Source organism: Dama dama, chromosome 18, assembly GCF_033118175.1.
Source record: "Dama dama isolate Ldn47 chromosome 18, ASM3311817v1, whole genome shotgun sequence".
Classification (NCBI taxonomy): domain Eukaryota; kingdom Metazoa; phylum Chordata; class Mammalia; order Artiodactyla; family Cervidae; genus Dama; species Dama dama.
The window spans coordinates 111,760,365-111,783,214 of NC_083698.1; positions in this window are offsets into that span (position 1 = coordinate 111,760,365).

Below are 22,850 nucleotides of genomic sequence, written 5' to 3' on the forward strand. Positions count from 1 at the left end.
AGTGCACGCGTGTGTGCGCTGAGCAGGGGCAGAAGGAAAGCCCCCTCCCTGGGATATGAGCCTGTCTGGCTCTCTGTCGGCCCTCCCCCACCTTTCCTGTGGTCTTGGGCACCTCTGATGGACAGAGATCCCTCTGAAAGTGCAGGGGGCCCCCAGTGCGCAGTGATGCTCATCTGGACACAGTTCACACATTTGCCAGGGGAGCTGAAAGTGGAGAGGGGAGAGTGAGCGATGGGGGCTCCCAGCCTGGCAGTGGGGGATCCCGGGAGGGAGCAGGGACAGCTCGCAGATATAGGCGTGCAGGCCGTCGGGGGGCAAGGAGATCCAGCAGCTACGTGAGCTCGGGGCTCTGCGCAACCCAGAAGGTGCGGTTTCTGCGTTCACTAAGTGAGAAAGCCTGGCTCACTCTACGAAGCTCCGCTTTTCCCCTAAGAAGAGGCCAGTGGCTCTGAGACCTAGTCACAAACTCCCCGAGGGACTCCGGTGTGGTTTGGGTGATCTGGAGGAGCGGAGGGCTCAGCCTCACCCCGGTGGCCCCGACCTGAGTGTGGGCGTGAACCGGAGCAGCACTGGCTGGGCTGTGTCTGACCCGAGTGTAGGCAGAGCTGGGGGCTCCGTGATGACCGCCACAGACAGGGGTGCAGTGTCCTCCCTACACAGGCCCTGCCCCAGCTCTGAGTCCCCGTTCTGGGTCTTCCAGGCGCCTAGAAGACGCTCCTGGGCATCAAGGCAAGCATCACGTACATAAATGATGCGTCAGGGGCTCCTGGGATCAGCTTTTGGCCCCTCCTCGCCTTTTTCACAGGTTCTGGCATCGCCCACACTTGGGCCCACCCTACTCCACCCCTGTTCTCGGCTCCTTCCCAGACCCAGCCCTTTCTTTAGGCTCATCCAGGACTTCACCACCTCCCTGGGTAGCAGGGGTCGGCAGCTCCACGCCCCCCCACCAGACCATAAGTACCCCCTTCACCCTCTCCCAGGGCGTGAGCAGCACAAGTACCCGCAAGGCAGGAGACATCCCAGGGAGGGTCTGATGGGTGCCACCCAGCCGCAACCCTGGCTGTGAGTGGGGCAGACTGTCTCTGGGGAGAAGGAAGGGCTTTGAGAAGAAACAGCATAATTTACAAAGAATTCTCCATGGGCATGCATTGAAAGACATTAGTCACTCGTGTCCAGCACTGTTGAAGGCAGAGAGGGAAATCCGAGAAGAAATGACAGTGCAGCTTCTGTAGTAGAATTTATGTCTTTGGCAAGAACGGTTATGAAACAGTACATTTAAGAATGTGATTTCTGGTCTGTATGTGCGAGTGCAAAGCAAAGCCTTTCCCTCTGCCTTGATCTCTGTGGCCAACCTTATCAATCAATAAAGCAAATAGGGTGACCCTTTCTCCATCCTCTTGGCCTTGAACTTGCTCTCAGCACCTCCTTCAGCCCTGATGAATGCCCCACCCTGCTCCGCCATCTGTCTCCATGCCTGTGGGCTGGGGAGGGGGGCAAGCTTCATGTATTGTGACCCCCAGATTAGGTCTTGTCTGCCACACACAGTATTCTCAAAAATAATCATGTAATAACCTGCAAAGTTAATTTTCTTGATATGTTCTTTAGGGTTAAAGTAAGCAATACTTTTTAAAAGAATAAATTTCAATTCTAAGGATACTATTTAAATTTAGTGATTTCATGTACATAAGAAAATTTGTACGTGCCCAATAAAAATATTATACCTCAGCTGCTTGCAGTCTGTTTCACTGTTTTACAGTTTGCTGTTGTTGTTTAGTTAGTCAGGTCTAACTCTTTGTGACTATGGACTATAGCCCACCAGGTTCCTCTATCCATGGAATTCTCCAGGCAGGAATACTGGAGTGGATTGCCATTCCCTTTTCCAGAAGGTCTTCCTGACCCAGGGGTTGAATCCAGGTCTCCTGCATTGGCAGGTGGATTCTTTACCAGTGCACCACCCGGGAAGCCCATTTTACATTTAAAATACACATTAAAGCGCCAAGTGTCACCTAGAAACACAGAAGCTCACATTCTGTGCCTTCTTTGTGGGGGTTTAGTTCTGCTGCTTAAAGACTGTTTGGAGATGTGGACTTGACCCAAAGGGAACTCAGACCACGTTGGACTGTCAAGGTTGCCACTGCATGTAACTGGGATTCTCCAAATCCCCTTCCATGTCAGTAAAACGCTTTATAAAGAATACATAACAAAACCGTCATTGGGAGCTTCCATGGATAATATGGAACGTCACCAGTAACCACGGCAATTGTTTAGAATAAGAGGTCTTTTCCACGTGTGGGTTTGGGGATCTTGGGCACTGCTTGTAATTGCAGGCAGGGCGGCTCGGAAGAGCAGACAGCTCCCTAGTTGGCAGTAAACCCCGCCCCCCGCAGGGGCAGGGACTGCCACGTCCACTTGGGACCATACGCTCCCACGTACACTCCAGAAATCACACTGTGAACTGTACTGTTTCATAACTGCTCTTGCCAAGGATCGAAATTCCACTGCAGATGCTGCGCCGTCAGGCCCCAGCTCACCGTCTCCTTCCTTTCTGCTGCTCAGGCACCGGGGTAACCGCAAAGGCCCATAGCCCGTGGTGTCACCTGGATTTCATAGCTCAGGGTCGGGAGCTGCCAGCGGGACAGCGCCTGCGCCCGTCGCCCCTGGGCATGCAGCGTCCTCCTCGGGTCTGCATGTGCCAGGCTCGCTCTGTCCTCCACCTGGGGGGCTGTCCTCCTTGCGCCCACCTCGTCGCGTCTGAAGGCACCAGCTCTCTGTGTCCTGCTGCCGGGGAGGTCCCCTCTCTGGCCTTTTGACCACAGCTTCGTAAGTGACCAAACAGCTCAAGTATCATCTCTAGTCTCCTTCCATCAGAGGGCAGAAAGCATAAACCTGCGTATTCGTTTCAGACAGCTCTCATAGCCTCATACACACAGTTATAGACACAAAATAGATGTCTACAGGAATTCAAGTTGATACAAACATTTTGAATCAAAGAACTTTGACGAGAGTAACATTTAAGGGGTTGTTTTTCAGTTGCTTAGTTGTGTCTGATTCTTTGCAACTCCATGGACTGCAGCACACCAGGCTTTCTGTCCTTTACTATCTGCCAGAGTTTGCTCAAACTCATGTCCATTGAGTCAATGAGTGATGCCATCCAACCATCTCATCCTCTGTCATCCCTTTCTCCTCCTGCCTTCAATCTTTCTCAGCATCAGGGTCTTTTCCAATGAGTCAGCTCTTCGCATCATGTGGCCCAAGTATTGGAGTTTCAGCTTCAGCATTAGTCCTTCCAATGAACATTTAGGACTGATTTCCTTTAGGATTGACTGGTCTGATCTCCTTGCAGTCCAAGGGACTCTCAAGCATCTTCTCCAACACCACAGTTCAAAAGCATCAGTCTTTTGGCACTCAGCCTTCTTTTATGGTCCAACTGTCATATCCATCCATGACTCCTGGAAAAACCATAGCTTTGACTATAAGGACTTTTGTAGGCAAAGTGATGTCTCTGCTTTTTAGTATGCTGTTTAGGCTTGTTATAGAACTATCACCTTTTCATTTGATTGTTGCCTCTGCTGGAGTGGGGGGAGGGATACATCACAAAGCATGTAACCTCTCGGTATCTCAGTCTCCCCCTTCCTTATGGTGACGTCATCGTGTTTATTTCCCAGAGCTTAATTAATATTTGCAAGGTACTTTGATATCCTGAGATGAAAGGAGATACAGCAAGCAAAACATAGTCAGCATTTGCGAATCCATCATTATGGCTATTGTTACTGATAGTAACAGGCAGAGGATGGTTGTGGGGTCTTTCCATTTGATCCGGCAGCTCTGACCCAGGGTTATGGGGCTGGGGCGCGGCAGCCACCTTCCTGGTTTCCTGTCATTTATCACAGACTTGCCTAGAGGCCGTCCTGGAGGTAGGGGTGTGTCTCTCTGGCACAGTGCCAGGAGATAAGGATGGACAAACTCTTGCTTTGAACATTTTCCTCCCCAGCTAGAAATCTTCTGTGGTTCCCACAGGGTGTCCCAGAGAAGCCCAGAGTGGGCAGAGCCTGGACCTGGGGTCAGTGAGGTTGGAACTCAACCCCGCAGCTCTGGCCCTCAACATGGGGTCATCTTGTCAGACAGCACAGCGCTGCTCAGCTCAGAAAACTGGGGTAACAGCAACCCCCCTGTGAGGTGGGCTGGGTCTGGCTGTGCCGAGTGCAGAGCGTGAAAGTGAAGGTTGCTCACTCGTGTCCCACTCTTTGCGACCCCGTGGACTATACAGTCCATGGCATTCTCCAGGCCAGAATGCCTGAGTGGGTAGCTATTCCCTTCTGCAGGGGATCTTCCCAACCCAGGGATAGAACCCAGGTCTCCCGCGTTGCATACTCTGTATTATAATGTTGTGTGAAGACACACAGGTACAGACCAGAGCTCGCCGACTGAGCGTGTGAGCACCACGTCCCCTGCTCGGCCACCTGTGGGTGAGGTGCTGAGGGAGTGGCCCTGGCGTCTGTGCCTCAGCTGTGCCCCCTGTAAAATCGGCATGTTAACGCTGCCCGCCTCACACAACGCGCTAATGCCTGAGAAATGCTGCGCACCTTACCTGCTCACAAATCATTTTTCTTATCACCATTGTCCTCACCACATAGGGGCTTCCCTGGTGGCTCAGCTGGTAAAGAATCCGCCTGCAATGCGGGAGACCTGGGTTCGATCCCTGGGTTGGGAAGATCCCCTGGAGAAGGGAAAGGCTACCCACTCCAGTACCCAGTATTCTGGCCTGGAGAATTCCATGGACTGTACAGTCCAGGGGGTCTGAAAGAGTTGGACACGACTGAGAGACTTTCACGTTCACCATATAGGGCTCCCGTGAGGTCTGACTTCTGTCCCGCTCCCCTGCACCCCTGGAGGTGGCAATGGTTGCCCGGGTGATGAGGAGATGAGATGAACCATGGTCTGGAAACACGTGGCCCCACCCCCACATCCGGGGCGTTGGACGGTCCACTCAGGGACGAGGTCACTTCATTGAGCACCCTGTCTCCCCTTCCCCTCCCCCGAGACAGGGCAGAGGAAGAAAGGAGTAGAGTTTACCCATAAAATCCAGGAGCCACAACTGCACAGAAGCAGGCGGTATGCGGGTACTAAGCAGTCTACGGTGGGGAACCCTCTAGCTTGCTCTTCCGGGGATAACCTGCCCCATGTCTCTCTCCCTTGTTTCCATCTCTGTGATGCTACTCGAGAGGGGCGCAAAGCCTCGGGCAGCTGCACGCCCTGGTGAAGAGATTTTTCCAATAGATTCTCAGCAACTCTGCTTCCATGGGTAAAATTCTCTCTGAGGTGTGGAGGGGCTGAATGGAGTTATCCTTCATAGTTGGTTTTTTTTTTTTAAACCCAAAGGACAGTTTCATCTACTGGCAGCTCTCTCTTGCCACTACTTGTCTGTGAGCTGAGAACGGGTAGGCCTGGCACCCCGGCCAGATTCCCAGATGCCAGGCTGAGACCGGAGTGGCGAGGATAACAACCCCCAGTTCACAGTCCCCCTGACTCAGCTGAGGAGACTAAGGCCAAAGGTGTGGAATGACGGGTTTCAGGTCCCATGGTGAGCTGGGACCACACATCCCCATGTTCAAACCCTGGGCGCTTGGCTCTGAAGGGCAGCATCTACCCTGCCAAGTGGAGTAGAGCTACCAGACCCAGAAGTGCCCTCTCTGCTGGCGAGGCCTTGCGGACGGCCGACTTACAGGAGCCCTCGAGGACCCTGCGTTTGCTGGTAAAGTGAATGCAAGCTTCCAGTTTCCTATCTTTCTGGGAGCGCACATCTGAGAAGAAATATGCATTTCAGAGAGAAAGCTAATGCAAGGCTTCTAAAAAGTGTTTTGCTTAAAAGAGTAATTATACAGCTTGGGAGCCTTTGAACTTGCGCGGGCCTTTCATCAGTTTATGTGCAGGAACACAGGAGCCGAGCACACCCTCTGGGCAGATATTATCACCTCCTTCCACAGCTGGGCAAAGGGCTCCAGGAAGAGGAAGTGCCTTGGCAGATATGATGGGGTGTGGGGGGTGGCGAGGAGCTGGGCAGGGCCAGGCTGGCACTGGCTCTGCCAAGAGCACCTCCTGGATGGACTGTCCTCCCGGCCACGGCCACCTCTGCACCCTGGTACCCGGATACCTGCGGGGGAGGGGCATCCCTGCTGAGAGGATGGCCTTGGGAGGATTCAGACTTGGGGCCAGTGCAACTCAGCACTTCCTGGCTATAGCCTTTGGCATAAGACCTATCTGGCTAAGCTTTGCTTCCCCTCTGTGAAATGGAGCCAGGAGTAACTGCTTCCAGTGACCCTTGGGAGAACTGCTGAAATACCACATCAGGTCAGTGTCTGCAATCAGTGAGGATCAGTGCTGGGCTCAGTGAGTGATGCCTAGGACCATCACCACCACCACCACCACCACCACCACCACCACCACCATCACCATCACCACCACCACCATCACCACCACCACCACCACCATCATCACCATCACCACCATCACCATCACCAGCACCACCAGCATCACGACCAGCATCACCACCACCACCACCACCACCACCATCACCACCATCACCACCACCACCACCATCACCATCACCACCATCACCACCACCACCACCATCACCACCACCACCACCATCACCACCACCACCACCACCATCACCATCACCACCATCACCACCACCACCACCATCACCATCACAATCACCACGATCACCACCACCACCACCATCACCACCACCACCACCACCACCATCACCATCACCACCATCACTATCACCATGATCACCATCACCACCACCACCACCACCACCACCACCATCATCACCATCACCACCACCACCATCACCACCAGCATCACCAGCATCACCACCATCACCACCACCACCATCACCACCATCATCACCATCACCACCACCACCATCACCACGATCACCACCACCACCACCACCACCACCACCACCACCACCATCACCATCATCACCACCACCACCACCACCACAACCACCACCATCACCACCATCACCATCACCACCACCACCACCACCATAACCACCACCACCATCACCACCACCACCACCACCACCACCATCATCACCATTACCATCACCACCACAACCACCACCATTACCATCACCACCACCATCACCACCACCCCCACCACCTCCATCACCATCACCACCATCACCACCATCACCACCACCACCATCACCATGATCACCACCACCACCACCACCATCACCACCACCACCACCATAATCACCGTCACCACCACCACCATCACCATCACCACCACCAGCACCACCATCACCACCACCACCACCACCACCACCATCATCACCATTACCATCACCACCACCATCACCACCACCACCACTATTACCATCACCACCACCATCACCACCACCCCCACCACCTCCATCACCATCACCACCATCACCACCATCACCACCACCACCATCACCATGATCACCACCACCACCACCACCACCATCACCACCACCCCCACCACCTCCATCACCATCACCACCATCACCACCACCACCATCACCACCACCACCACCACCATCACCATCACCATGATCACCACCACCACCACCACCACCATCACCATCACCACCATCACCACCACCACCACCATCACCACCACCACCATCACCACCACCACCACCACCACCATCATCACCATCACCACCACCCCCACCACCTCCATCACCACCACCCCCACCACCTCCATCACCATCACCACCATCACCACCACCACCATCACCACCACCACCACCACCATCACCATCACCATGATCACCACCACCACCACCACCACCATCACCATCACCACCATCACCACCACCACCACCATCACCACCACCACCATCACCACCACCACCACCACCACCATCATCACCATCACCATCACCATAATCACCACCACCACGACCACCACCACCACCATCACCACCATCACCACCACCATCACCACCATCACCACCACCACCACCACCACCATCACCACCACCACCACCACCACCATCATCACCATCACCATCACCATAATCACCACCACCACGACCACCACCACCACCATCACCACCATCACCACCACCATTACCATCACCACCACCATCACCACCATCACCACCACCACCACCACCACCATCATCACCATTACCATCACCATCATCATCACCACCACCACCACCACCATTACCATCACCACCACCATCACCACCATCACCACCACCACCACCACCACCACCATCATCACCATTACCATCACCACCACCATCACCACCACCACCACCACCATTACCATCACCACCACCATCACCACCATCACCCCCACCCCCACCACCACCTTCACCATCACCACCATCACCACCACCACCATCACCATCACCACCATCACCACCACCACCACCACCACCATCACCACCACCACCACCATAATCACCGTCACCACCACCACCGTCACCACCACCACCATCACCATCACCATGATCACCATCATCACCATCACCATCACCACCACCATCATCACCATCACCATCACCATGATCACCACCACCACCACCACCACCATCACCATCACCACCATCACCACCACCACCATCACCACCATCATCACCACCACCACAACCACCACCACCACCACCACCACCATCACCATCATCACCATCACCACCACCATCATCACCATCACTACCACCACCATCACCATCACCACCACCACCACCATCACCACCATCACCATCACCATCACCATGATCACCACCACCACCACCACCACCATCACCATCACCACCATCACCACCATCACCACCACCACCATCACCACCATCACCACCACCACCATCACCACCATCACCATCACCACCACCACCACCACCATCAACACCACCACCATCACCACCATCACCACCACCACCACCACCACCACCACCACCACCACCATTACCATCACCACCACCACCACTACCATCACCACCACCATCACCACCATCACCACCACCCCCACCACCACCATCACCATCACCACCATCACCACCACCCCCACCACCACCATCACCATCATCACCATCACCATCACCACCATCACCACCACCATCACCACCACCACCACCATCACCACCACCATCCCTGTCATCACCGTCATCACCACCAGCATCACAGTAATTCACTGCGCTCTTTTACCTCTTTTGGGAACCCATGTACTTCCCCATCACACTGTAGAGCTCTGCCTTGGAGTTTCCAGAGCATCTCACACAGTCTTTGCCTCATCTCCATCCTAGGGGTGACGCCAGAAGGAGCACTAACGGACTTGATTAGTCACTCTAAGATGAGGCACTAATGGATCACAAGGACATGGGTGCACATGCTAAGTCACTCAGTCCTCTCCGGTTCTTCATGACCCCATGGCCAGCACACCAGGTTCCTCTGTCCCTGGGATTCTCCAGGCAAGAACACTGCAGTGTGTCCCTAAAACCAGGGAGCCTCTGTAATCCCAGTAGAGGCCTTCCAGGGACAAGCAGGAGAAATGGGCCATACAGAGTTTGGGGTCATGTTATCCAGAGGACAGCCCAGGGGGAACACTCACGGACATCTCATCTGGATTTCAGGACCCAGTTGGCTCAGTCACCAGAGAGGCAGCATTATTGTTTGTGTGTGTGTGTGTGTTTTAAAGAATGAGACTGAGATGGTGGGAAGGTCCAAATGACCTTGACCTTTGACCCCATTAGAACTATTTCCAGGTCAGACTTCATCTGGATGGGCCAGGTGGAGGTCTTACGGGCAGACGGACACCAGTTCTGGAGAGAGAGGAAAGCTCGGTCGGAAGCTGGAGGCCCGCATCTGTTTTCCCCAACCTCATCGCTAACTCGTTTTCTCCACCGTGTCACTGGCAGCTCTGATCATCAGCGCGCTCAGTTTTAGGCGAGAGGCTGGACTGGCCAGTGATCCAAGACTGCCTTCGCGGACCCTCATGCCCAGGGAGATGGTGCAGCTGGCGAGGACGGGTCCTTCTCTGTCTCATCCCCACCAGCTTCAAGTCCAGTGGTCCAGGAAGAGGACTCCAGGCTGCGGGCTGTGTGCAGTGCTTTAGGACTGCAGGTCTTGTTAGCTGTGAACATCACTGTCGCAAAATGCTGCCAGTGAAGTGCTCCAGGGAAGCCTTTTCCTACTGGCCTCCTGTCTCAAGGAGGAGTTGGACAGGTGTCTAGCTCAGGGACAGCCAATGGGGAGGGGCGCCCGTGAGGGGGAGGTCTGAGCACCCTGTGACTGGCAGGCCTGGACTCCCCACTTGTCCCCTCCACGGCCGCCCCTCACAGTCCTGGGCTCCTGACTTCATTAAGGAGGGTCGGGTCCTTGAACACTCAGCCCTCCGGGTGCCGCAGCTCTGGCCCCCGCCCCGGGGCAGCCTGCACCAAGAGGACAAACGCCTCCCGCTGCAGGCGGACTGAACGGCCTGTGGTGAAATTCTGCCACCTGCCAGCCCCAGACCTGACGGCTTCCATGCTGGCTCCCTGCAATCCGCCCTGGGCATGTTACAGTCTGACCGTCTCCTGACCCCCCAGGAGGAGGGGTGCACAGGGCGGACAGAAGGACGCGTGGATGGCAGGGCGGCTGAACCCCAGCAGGGCGAAGGCTGGCATCCCGGCTGGGGCAGGCAGCTCAGCCCGCCTGTGTCCATGTGGCCACACCTGCTGCTGGGACACAAGCCCAAACAGCCTTGCTCTCGCCAGGCTGAGTCCAGTGGGGGAGGGGGGCGACGCACGTTTTACACGATGAATGTGGGACATTTTTAGTCATATCCCACCTTCCTTGCCATGTGACTCTGGCCAGTGGTCCTTTAACCTGGAGGACCTGCGTCCTTACCTGTGATGTGGCAGGACGCTGGTGCATAACTCATCAGACACTGCGATGATCCAACGATGCCGGCATGTGAGCACAGGGCCTGGCGGGTCCCTGGTGGATGTCACTACTCGGGAGACTTGGCTGTTATTAGCAAACCTGCATCACCCTTTGCTGGGCAGTGAAAGCAAAAAGTGAAAGTCACACAGTCGTGTCTGACTCATTGCGATCCCATGGACTGTAACCTGCCCAGCTCCTCTGTTCATGGAATTCTCCAGGCAAGAGAGCACTGCTGTGGGTTGCTATTTCCGTAACTGCCATGTAAGAACATCCATCCACTTCTAGACCATTCGCTTAAATTGCCCTTGTTCTTAAAGTTGAAAAGAAGTATCTTTCCCAGGAAATTGCGCACCCAGGTCCCAGGATCCTCCTTGTTTTATGAAATCCCAGAGCACCTACCTCTTGTTTTCAGCCTTGGCATGACCACCTACAAACTGCCTTGTACGGACATCTGCTCACTTGTCTGTATTCGAGTTCAGCGCTGCCCAGTAGGAAGAAAAAGACATGCCATCACCAACCACAGGCATATGGCTGCGTATCTCCTAGTAGCCCAGTGCTCCTTTAATGAACATTGTTCAGATTTAAGCTCTTAAAAAATTTTTTTAAAATTTCATATTGGAGTATAGTTGTTAAAGTAAAAAAGGAAGAGGGCCAATTAATTTTAATACTATATATTTTTAACCTAACCATCCAAAATATTGCATTTCTACATACACTCAACATAAAAATTCCTCACTGATACACTTTACATTCTTTCTCTTTCACTAAGTCTTCAGAGTCCACAAAGTATGTCTAGGCATGGACCGGCCACTTTCTGAGTGCCCAGCAGCCTGTGAGGCTGGAGGAGACACAACAGACCAGGCGACACTCAGCAGCCGTGTCCTCGGGCCGACTCTTGGCATAATCTCACGTGACAGGACCTGGAAGCGTTTTTTTAGTGTGATGGATTACTGATTACTTTGTCACGCATTCACATGACCCCATGGCAATCAGGGCTGCATTTGTACCACTTCAAGTATTATACTTTCCGGCACTGATTTTTCAGGGATGCTATTTAAAAATCAAGGACCTGTCAAATCTCTGTGCTTCTCTTGTCTGCCGTGGAGAGTCCTGCATTTGGGTTTCAAGCCACTGAAATGCTTCCTTCATCACTGGCCTGTCCCCAGGCCCCCTGCCAGGGTTTCTGGAGCTCTCATGAACCAGCCTGCTGACCACAAATGTCAACCGGAGCTAAGCGTGGGTGAGGCCCTGTGGGGAGTGGTCCTGGGTCCACGAGACACACTTTTCTCCCCAGGGACTTGCAAGGACACAGCGGGGACCCGCCAACTTCATGGACGTGTGCAACCTCTTAAGTAGCAAAGATTCAAACTGTTTTACTTAAAACTTTGGAATGTTCTTACAGAGTTTAAGAGGCAAAGAAGAGGCACTGAGAGTGGAACGCAAAAACTCATCTGCAGAAGAGGCTGCATGTTAGCCTCAGCGTGTTTCAGCTCCGTGTTAGTTTATTTTAAGTCTTAAAAAAAAAAGACACTGCAAACTGGATTTTCAAGTCTCCTGAGGGGGTTTCACAGGCAAAAAGTCCTGAATTGCCTCTGTAGAGTAGATGTCTGGTTGATTTATAAATTGTTGGTTACAGAGGCATTAAAACACATTTATAAATTAGTGTCAAAAATCAGTATCGCCTCAAGGAAGACTCTGGTATTAAGTAGTCCACAGTGATGATGGCTCTCGCGTTTCCCATTGATAACGTTTGCACCTCTAAGCCATCAATATTGTCAACGTGCTCCTTCCAGGAGCATCATTTAGCCTTAAGCTCTTTTTAAAAATTCTCTGTAAATTTTGCCTTGGAGTATAGTTGATCTGCAATTTTGTGTCAGTCTCAGGGGTACGGCAAAGTGAATCAGTAATATATGTTCGTACACCTATTCTTCAGAATCTTTTCCCATTTAGGTTATTACAGAGTATAGACTTGAGCGCTTTGATAATGTCTTTTCAAATCCACAGGTCCTTCTTAAATGACACCGGATCTTGCTGAGCTTGATTGCTCTGTCTGAAGGCGTAAGGCATTCTCTAATGAAAGAGTTATGATTTCAAAAATCCCCCCAATTATAAGTAGAGCCTTCCGCCTCTGCCTGGCCTTGGAAGGTGAGCCGGCTGCCTGCCTTGGTGAACAGCTTGCAGGGGGAGAGAGATGGAAGTATTGAGGACGACGTGGCAGCATAGCTGGTCGCTGGGACCCTGGAAGAGACAAGCAGTGTTTGGGGCCACAGCAGGCAGACGTGGGGGCAGGGCCCCCCGCCACCCCAGTTCAGAGCACCCCTCCACGTTGCCGGTCCCCCAGGGCAGGCTAGCCGGGCCCCCATCCCCTGACCCACGGCTTCTCCAGGACCAGTGTGCCTGGGGCCCTGGAGGGCCACGTCTCCCCTTTGTCGCCAGTATTTAAACTGGCTCTCCTTTCAGGCGCCCCCAGGACTGTGGGCCCCCAAATGGATTTTCTTTGTCACATTTCAGGGGAAAAGAAAAGGGAATAGAAAGCCAGCAGTGAAAAGCCATCCGAGTTGGCCCCACAGCAGTTAGCTCATGTCCATCCTGCACTGTCCCCATTGCTGGACACCCTGATCGCCCGTTTCCTGAAGCCTGACCAGCCTCTCACTGGAGGCCCCCCCGGGCTCCTCCAACACCCCTCCACCATTCCTCTTGGCTGGCTCCTGGGCGGTCTTTCAAGTCCCTAAACCTGTACAACCATCGCTTTGAACATCCATCCCCTCAAGAGGTCGTTCTAGACCCCACTGTCTGTTTTGAGGGCCGGTGCTGGCTTCAGGCGGGAAGGTAGGCTTAAGATACCCACAGCTTCAGCAGCATCAGATGGGCTACAACCACAGGGCAAAGGCCCAGGCTTCCGAGGGTCTCCCTGTGAGATTCCAACTTCTCCGATCAGTAACTCAGGTGTCGATAAATTCACCCAGAGTCCTGACGCTAAACCAGGCCCGGCTTGGAACCTCAGAACACACACTGTTCATTCACTGAGGTCTGTACCCTCAAATCGATCCAGGGGAAGAACTAAATACATTAAAAGTAAGTGGTATTTTTAGGCCCCGGTTGGAATTCTGAAGCTCAGTGGGCTTCGGCCTCAGGAGGAACCACCTGAGTGGTAGGGTAGGTGGCCCCGAAGGAGCTGACAGCCACGCCCTTGGTGGACAATCCACAGACAATCTCATGCTGCAGCCCGATTAACTCTCCAAATGCTTTAAGGGAAAAAACAGCTCGTGGAACAATTCAGGTGGGGGATTCCTACTGCTCTTGTAAGAGGAGAAACCAGAAGGTTCCAGTTAGATTCCGGCCATTTTCCACATCTCCACCTCTCCCCCTCCAAGCACTGCCCCCACCCACAAGCGCCCAGACCCTGAAGCCTGCCCTGACCCCACCCCCAAGAGCCCTTGGTGGTCAGACCGTCCCCAGGGGAAGCTTGTGTGCGGTTTGTCCGAGAAGCATGGTCCCAACCAGACACTCACAGCTGAAAGTCACGCAGCGGCCCCTCCGCCCCAACGCACCGTCTGCCGGGCAGCTGCTCCTCCAGGGCTCCTCCGGCCCTGTGGACATGACTGCCCGTCCGAGCCGGGTCGGGCCAGGTTGGGAGGGGCAGAGTGGGGGCCTCCGGAAGCCCTCAGCACTTGCCCCGTGGCCTCCATGGCCACAAGCAGAGCTGCGCTCCAGGGAATCACAGACACAGAGGGCACGCCGTTTCCCTGCATCTGCCATCTCGGTTCCCCATGTCTGCAGCGTGGAGCTCGCCAGCCAAAGTCCAGGGTGGGGCAGGCCCAGGGGAGCGCGAGGGGGTGCAGGGCTGCTTCAGACCCTCCCGGGTGCCCTCGGGGGTCAGCACGGTCCACTGGACACTGAGCACTTCATTTCTCCCCCACGGGTCGTATATCTTAATGTTTACAGTGAGTGCGAGCCTGAGTGCCTGTGTGCGCATGTGGGCACACGTGTCCACTCCTGAGCGGGCCAGGACTGGCTTTCCTGTTGGTGTTACAGCACCAGCTCCCAGAGGAGGGGGCGGAGGGGCCAGGACTCAGGGAGGGGACCTCCTCTGGGAGGTGGTGGCCCTGGGGTGGGGCCCCGCCCTGCCCTCCCAGGCCCCACGTGAAGCATGCATGTTCCAGAGAGAACGGCCTCTCTGGGGGGCGTTAGGGGGTGATGCCCAACATGGGCATGCCCTGGGCTCTGGCCTGGGCACACTGTGGGCACTTGCAGGAATCAGTGTCCACGCAGAGGCGGCCAGCAGGGCTCCCACCTTCCCAGAGCTGACGGCGCAGAAGGAGGGGCCAGATACCAATGAGCTGGTGGAGGAGAGGGGCTGGGGGTGCACGTGCCAGTCAGAGGGACCCCCTGACCTCCAGGCGGGGAGTCAGCAGCAAGGGCGGCTGGGGGTGGTGGCGTGCAGTTTCCACCTGAAGCTGGAGGACCGCTAAAGCACCCGATGCCAAGTGGGCTCTGGGGACCCCTACCCTGCACACCTGCCCGGTGCTGACCAGGCGAATGGCAGGAGTGGGGATGCATCGGTGAGCTGCGTGCAGGAGACCCCGCCCACAGGGCTCAGAGGAGACCCCGCCCACAGGGCTCAGAGGGGCACCAGCCGGGAAGCTCGCCCCCCTGAATCCTGCTCCAAGGAAACCACAGGCCGTGTGTGGAGAGGCTCTGACTGCCCTTTCTGCTGAAGGAGAAGGACATGAGGGGAGGCGACACGAGACTGCGAGCCTTCCCCGGCTTTCTGTGACCTCCGCGGGCTCGCCTCTTCCGTCCTGCTTGCCGGGGGAATGGTTGGGGGGCTGGACCCCGACACTCGGGGCTCAGGGGTCCCAAGAGCTCTAGCTCAGCCGCCGGGCTGCCCACCCTGCCCCCAGATGCAGCTGTGGGACCCAGCCCTGGAGGAAATCACGACCCTATCTAGTGATTTCAATTTTTTTTTTTTTCTAATCTTGGAAGAAGTAGATTGATTTATCAATGCTTAAAAAATTTTTTAGCTTGTTTATGACAAAAGAAGTTAAATAAAGGTCAAGTCTTGCCCCTGGCGCTGGGTTTTGCTGCTACTGCACCCAGCAGGCGAGTCCGTCGCTGCAGGCCCCCGCGCGCTGGAGGCCGCTGGCTTCTCCTCCTGGGTCCCCTCCAGGCGGGCGAGGTGGATAGGGAGGGGCTGTTTGCGTCTGAGCATGCGCGGTGCCTCCGTTCAAGATGCTCGGCGCCGGTGGACCAGATTGGGAGGGGATGCGTGATGTGGGTCTCCAAGCTCCGTGCTGCGTGTTGTGGCCTCTGAGGGTCCAGCCTCAGCCACACAGACTGGAACACACGTGACAGCACGTGAACGGATTTCCCACTGAACCTTCATACTAGCATTGCCGGACTGCCGCCCTCCCAAGAAAACCAAGGACCAATTTTTAGGCCCTAAATCCAGGCATTCCCAGACATTTTCTTTCTTTCTTTTTTAAAATTTATTTTATTGAAGTACAATTGATTTATAATGTTGTGTTACTTTCTTCTGTACAGTAAAGTGACCGTTACACACACACACACACACACACACACACGCATATATATATGCTTTCTTTTCCAGGTTCTTCTTTATTATGGTTTATCACAGGATATTGAATACAGTTTCCTGTTCTGTGCAGTAGGACTGTGTTGCTTATCTATTCCGTATAGAATAGTTTGCATCTGCTAATCTGAAACGCCCACCCCCTCCACCCTGCCATGCCCTTGGCAACCACACGTCTCTTCTCTGTGTCAGATGTTCAGTAGGAAATACTTTAGGCTCTGTGTTCCGTACAGTCTTAGTCATAGCTACTCAACCCTGCCATGGTAGCAGCAAAATAATATCTGAGTGTGGCTGCATGCCAATAAAACTTTATTTGCAAAGGCAGGTCAGGGGCTGAGTGTGGCCCTCTGCCCTGGTTTGCAGATTCTGTGTTCCTTCCTGAGTCAGGTCACCTTGGGGCGACCCCTGAGATCACTCAGTCCCACCTTCCCTGTCACAGAGAGACAGTCACGTTCCCAAGGATCACCACGATGAGCCGGGTCTGGGTCTGAGGTGCCTGTCCAGGGTGTACGGAGCTGTCTCCGCTTTACTCCTCTGGTTTTTGTTATTCAGTTGCTAGGTCGTGTCTGATTCTCTATGACCTCATAGACCAAAGCCCGCCAGGCTCCCCTGTCTTCCACTATCCCTCACTATCTCAGAGCACTGGTCCTCTTCAATTCAGTTCAGTTCAGTCGCTCAGTCATGTCTGACTCTTTGCGACCCCATGGACTGCAGCACTCCAGGCCTCCCTGTCCATCACCAACTCCCGGAGCTTACTCAAACTCACGTCCATTGAGTCGGTGATGCCATCCAACCATCTCATCCTCTGTCATCCCCTTCTCCTTCTGCCTTCAATCTTTCCCAGCATCAGGGTCTTTTCCAATGAGTCAGTTCTTCTTGGACCGTAAAGAAAGCTGAGCACCAAAGAATTGATGCTTTTGACCTATGGTGTTGGAGAAGACTCTTGAGAGTCCCTTGGACTGCAAGGAGGTCCAACTAGTGGACCCTAAAGGAAATCAGTCCTGATTATTCATTGGAGGGACTGATGCTGAAACTCCAATACTTTGGCCACCTGATGCGAAGAACTGCTCCTCTTGCCATGGCTTAAACCCACTCAGTGGGAAATCTGGTTGCATCTTCAGTCAGGGGACTGAGGGCCTGGGATGTGGGACAGTCCACTGCCCTCGGGTGGGCTGGACGCATACTCGGGCTGGACGCACACTCGGGCTAGACGCTACATTCAGCTCTGATGGGCTCAGCTTGTGTTTGGGCTGAGTTGTGTCCCCAGCCTGCCAGGTTGATAGGTAGAAGTCACAGGTCTTGAGAATGTGACTATTGGGAGGTGGAGCCTTTAAGGAGGTGATAAGGGTACATGAGGTCATGTGGACCCTGGTCCGCTGTGACTGGTGTCCTTGTAAGAGGAGACCAGGACACAGACACGCACAGGGGGGCCACGTGAGGGCGTCTGCCTGGCAAGGAGAGAGGCCTTGGGAAGACCCTCCTGCCCACACCTGGGTCTTCAGGCTGGGAGAGAACAAACCTCCATTTAAACACCTGTCGGTGGTCCCTGGTTGAGACAGCGCCCGGACACTGAAACAGTCTGCCTGCAGTGGGTTGACGGGATTGATGTCCTTGCTAAGAAGAGAGGCTAAGATTTCCATGTACCTGGCTGGGCTTTTCCTTGAACCTCTGTCTCCACTCCCTGGACACCCTGGGGACCCCTCTGGGAAGGGGGAAGGCGGACACAGGTTCAGGGCACAGCAGGAAAGCCCACCACATCTGGAATCCACCACCTGCACGTGTGCTTCTGCGGAGCCCCACGGGGTGGGGCAGAGGCTGCGTTTGGGGGTTTGGGCAGGTCCCCAGGAGACGGGCGGAGGCCAGTCTCTCAGGACAACGGGAAGTGAGTCCGTACCGTTGTCACACCGTGGAGGCGGGGGGACTCATCTGCTGTGCTCCCGACACTTAGACCCTCCCAAGGAAAGAGCCCCCGGACAGCAGGGACCCGCGAGGACCCAAGGGTGGCAATTCTGTTTTATTGAACACGAGCAGGAGTGGCTTCAGTCCTGGAGGAGAGCCCCTAAATTAAAGTCGGTGGTCAGAGCGTCCTTGAAGACTTTAAACCTTCTAATTTCGTCCTTTGTCGTCTAAGATCACTTTCATTCTGAGAAGAATCAGCCATGACACCCCAGTTGGCAGCGATTTCGCTTCCTCTCCAGCCCGGAGACACAGCCCCCGACGGACAACGTCGCCTTCAGACGCCAGCCCGAAGTTCTGTTCTCGTGGTTTTTCAAAATAAAAACATGTGATCTGTCTTTTTCTCTAAAACAATTTTTTTTTTTTTCTTTCACAAGCCTAAGAAATATTAGGCAGACTGGATGGGGCCTGCCCTGCCCAGAACAGGAAAAGAAAGGCTGAAACGAGTGCTTCTCCTCTGCAGAGAGAAACCCGCCAGAGGGAGGGAGAAGCCAAGCGGGCCGGCAGGTGCAGCGAGCTCAGAGGTGTGGGGCTGGCGGGCGCATCCCTCTGTGGGGCCGCGCAGACCTGCAAATGAATGAAAATATTTCCCAAACACACCAAGATGTTCTGCGCGCGCGTGTCAGAGAGACAATGGGCGCAGACGTGACGGAGCCTCCCGGCCGTGGCCCCGCGCCAGCCTCGCGCCAGCTGTGTGGTGTTCCAGAGTCACGGCAGCTGTATTTAAACGAGAAATTAAACCTCCTTCTGTTTAATGCGCAGCGCCTTTTTCGCTCTCAAAGAGGAAGCATTAGCAATTAGGGGATGTGTATTTCCCGGCCGGCGTGGATCTGCCGGTTTTTGTTCGGGGTGTCTGCGATCTCTAATTCGGGCACAGGAGGGGGCCGGGGGTGGCCAGGGTCCTTGGCAGGGAGAGAGCTGTGACTGCCTTGCCCCTCGTGAGCAGAACGGGGTCTCCGATGTGCTCGGCTCCCTCCTCGGACGTGATGGTCCTTTATCCTTGACTGCGTTCAGGTTCGGTTTCGAATGGGAGGTCACAGGAGGGGCAGGGAGGGAAGACAAGAGAAGCAGAGAAAGAGAGAAGGAAAGGGGGAAAGGACAGAGAGAGGGCTCATCCATCCGCAGACACACGGAGGCCCGAGACTGTCTGCTTGCCACACTTGGGAACCGGGAACCCGACTCCTGACAGCCTCAAAGGCCCCTGCGAACCACGTCCTGGACAGCACTGTCACTGTTCAGAGCGAACTCCCGGCGGTAGGAGGGGTGAACAAATGGTCCGCTCCGTCCCTGGGCCAGCCCGGAGCCCCGCCGGGAGAGAAGAGGAAGGAGGGGAGCGCGGGACAAGCCGGGTGCCTCTCCGAGAGGTCCCCGTGGGGGTGGACTTGCAGAAGGAGAACCTCCCTTCCTCCGGCACTATGCCTGGCTCCCGGCGATGCTGACCCTGAGCTGGACACGGCCACGGGGCCCCCTCGACTCTGACGACGCCGAGACCCTCTCCCATGGCTTTTGCCCCAGGGCTTACTTGGCCGGCGCATTCACCTGCATTCATCTGCCGGTCCCTGTGAGCGAGACAGCTCTGGTCTCCACTTGGCAGGGGAAGAATCCCACGTCAGAGAAAAAGCAGAAGAGATCCAGGCCTTCGGACAGAAGGAGAGTCTCACAGGACAGTTACTTAGTCAGTAAGTGCCGAGGGGCGAACGGGGGATGGGAGCCACCCTGATGAGGGCAGCAGGTGGGAGGATGCCCGAGACAGCGGTGTCACCAGGGCCCAGAGTCAGGGTCCCCTGAGGGCCACGGGGAGCCATGGAGGAGCCCCAGAAGTGGAGGGGTGCTGGTATGCCCTCCCCCACCTCCTGCAGTTCCATCCCCACCTGCATCTCCCGATGGCTGAACCCCCCAGAGGCCAGAGGGCAAAGGGGTCTGGGAGCGCAGTTCCTGGAGGTGTGGACCTCACCAGGCCAGGGGGGCATGGGGCCTGAGAGGCACAGAGGGCTGCCAGGAGCCCAGAGCTGGCACGACTCAGGAGGCTAGTGCCCCTCGAGTGTTCCGATGCTGTTTCTCTGCCTGCAGCGTGTCCTCAGTCAAGGCTTGTGTGCTGTGTGTGATCACTCGCTCAGTCGTGTCAGACTCTGCGACCCCACGGACTGTAGCCCGCCAGCCTCTGTCCCTGGGATTTCGGGTGAGAATACTGGGGTGGGTTGTCATTTCCTCCTCCAGGGGATCTTCCTGACCCAGGGATTGAAGCCCCATCTCCTGCATCTCCTGCATTGGCAGGCGGATTCTTTACCACTGAGCCACCGGGAAGCCCCCTCAATCATGGCAGGGAACCCCAGAAGAAATTTCAAAGCAAGGAAGGTAGATGTCACAGAATCTTCAGAAAACTCTTGTTTTCTGTCACCCACCTTGCCTACCACCTCTCTCCCCTTTATAAAAGATACTTATTTAACCCTCCACAATATGTGGCATTTTATGGTCGTTTGGTGAGTGAGGTGCCCCTGGCATCAGTCTCTAAACCCCATCAGTACAAGGGGCTCCACTCTGGACGTCACGGCAGGAAGGACTGGGGTCCCCGCGCCCCTGTGGAGGCAGTGCTGAAACCGTCCTGTAGCCCCGTCTGGGTGCCTTTACTCAGCCCTCAAATGCATCTCTTGTTCCCAAATGCACCCGAGAGAGACCACAGATGATGCCATGGCCAGTTGCTCAGGCCAACTTTGAATGAAGGGCTTGAAAACTGAAGCAGGATCCTTGCATGTTTCCTGTGTCAGTGGAGAGAGGCGCTGAGACCAGGGCACCCGTGGGTGGGGAGCTTGGAGGGGCATGAGGCTCCCGAGGCCAGGCCCCTCCTGCTGGGCCCGGCCAGGCTCAGGGCTCATTTCTCGTTCCTGTCATGAGTCCAGGGCCAGACATGGAGGTGCAGGGCTGTCCCTCTCAGGAACGTGACATCCGTGGTGAGGACCATGTCCAAAGCTGCTTCCCAGGTGACCAACCTGTGGTCCAAGGAGTCCCTAACAGGAGACCTTTCCCTGGGTAAAGACATGGCTCTTTCTAGAAGTTCTTCCTACAGTGCACCTACAGAGCACCTGGGAAGGAGCATGGTAAACCCTCTTGGGAGTGAGTTTACCAGACTTCAAGGAAGCAGGATGCAGAGAAGAGCAGTTTCGACATTGATCGGGGGGCAGGACGAAGTTCTGGGGGTCATGCTGCAGTGGGGAGCCAGGGGGGCCTGGGACCCTCAAGACCAGGATGGTGGAGAAGCCAGAATAGAAGGAATGAGGGATGGAAGGAGAACCTCTGTCGTCCCCTTCTCCTCTTGCCCTCAATCTTTCCCAGGATCAAAGTCTTGTGCATTGAGTCAGCTCTTCACATCAGGTGGCCAAAGTATTGGAGCTTCAGCTTCAGCATCAGTCCTCCCAATGAATATTCAGGGTTATTTCCTTTAGGAGTGACTGGTTTGATCTCCTTGCAGTCCAAGGGACTCTCAAGAGTCTTCTCCTGCACCACAGTTTGAAAGCATCAATTCTTGGGTGCTCAGCCTTCTGTATGGTCCAACTCTCACATCCATACATGACTACTGGAAAAACCATAGCTTTGACTAGACAAACGTTTGTTGGCAAAGTGATGTCTCTGCTTTTCAATATGCTGTCTCGGCTTGTCAATTTGGTATGCTAGTCATTCACCTCAGAGGATAAGTTAATCATTGGGAAACTCCCACCCCCAACTAGCCACCAGCGTCAGTGCTCAGGAGGCTGACATGGGCCAGAGAGCATCAGGTTTTAGATTAAATCTAAATCGTGTGTTGAGAGTCAGCAGGTGAGAAGACAGAAGAAACACTTGGTTTTATCCAAGCAGATGCGGGCCCTCCTTACCTGCAGCCTGGTGTCAGCACTCCATCAGCTTCTGTCGGTGAGGCCTCTCAAGGGAGAGAGGGGCGGCCTCTCAGAGACGGGCTTACAGGGCCAGTGCCTCTCCCCTCTTCCCCCACATCCCCACGTCTGGTTATCTGTGGGTCGCTGTGTCCTCTGCCTCAGCAAGGGCAAGCCTGAGCACCAGCGAATCCCTAGGTTTCCCACCCTGAATCCAATTCTGACAGAAAATCACTCATCACAATTATGTGTGAACTTTCTTGAGGTGAAGAGAACCACATGTTTTTCTGTCTCCCCGTCCACTTTACAAGTCCAACTATCCAGCAGAAATATCCGCGAGCCTGTCCTAATTGAGCCATTTTCTGAATGTTGGCCCCGAGTAGGCTGGGCGAGAGCATGGCAAAATGGAATCTGAAATGTGCCATTAGCAGGAACTGCGGCCTTCTGGAGGCGGTGATGGAGGCAGGCTGAGTGCAATTGAAGACGCGTAATTACTGCAAGTCTTCATTATGCTTGGCCTTT